Source organism: Schistocerca piceifrons, chromosome X (genome assembly GCF_021461385.2).
Source record: "Schistocerca piceifrons isolate TAMUIC-IGC-003096 chromosome X, iqSchPice1.1, whole genome shotgun sequence".
Classification (NCBI taxonomy): Eukaryota; Metazoa; Arthropoda; class Insecta; order Orthoptera; family Acrididae; genus Schistocerca; species Schistocerca piceifrons.
The window spans coordinates 267,621,889-267,622,583 of NC_060149.1; the positions used below are offsets into that span (position 1 = coordinate 267,621,889).

Here is a 695-nt window from a genome sequence, read left to right on the forward strand (position 1 = left end):
CGATCTTTTCCATGATATTACTTGAAAGTTTATGATTTATGCTTTAGTAGACACATAGAGCTTTCTTATGTCTTATGTATCACTTTACTGTAAAGGATGTAAATGACAGGTGGTGGTTATGTTCTGTGTTGCTTACAGGAAACATGTCGACTATCTGGTGGGTAATAAAACTTTTCATCTTCGTATGTGCAGGATAAATACTACAGTTATAAATCGAAGGCCAACGGCCTTACTGCAGTGGTAACACCGGTTCCCATCAGATCACCGAAGTTAAGCATTGTTGAGCTGGGCTAGCACTTTGATGGGTGACCATCCGGTCTGCCGAGCGCCATTGGCAAACGGGGTGCATTCAGCCCTTGTGAGGCAAACTGAGGAGCTACTTGAGTGAGAAGTAGCGGCTACGGTCTTGTAATCTGACATACGGCCAGGAGAGCAGTGTGCTGACCACATGCCCTTCCATATCCTCATCCAGTGATGCCTGTGGGCTGTGGACGACGCGGCGGCCGGTCAGTAATGTTGGGCCTTCCAAGGCCTGTTCGGACGGAGTTTATAAATCGAAGTCGAACACACAAACTAAATGACCCATATGCTGCAAATCTTAATAAAACAGTGTCTTGGTTCCCTTGTTAAATAATTTAAACTATAAGACAGGTAGATAATAGTTTGTGTTTGATATAGTGGTTCTCTTTTTCTTC

The 695-nt window shown here is 43.9% G+C and overlaps 1 pseudogene; it reads left to right on the top strand.

Moving 5' to 3' along the window:
* Positions 1-219: 219 nt before the first annotated feature.
* Positions 220-337, top strand: LOC124723579 (annotated as a pseudogene).
* Positions 338-695: the final 358 nt, after the last annotated feature.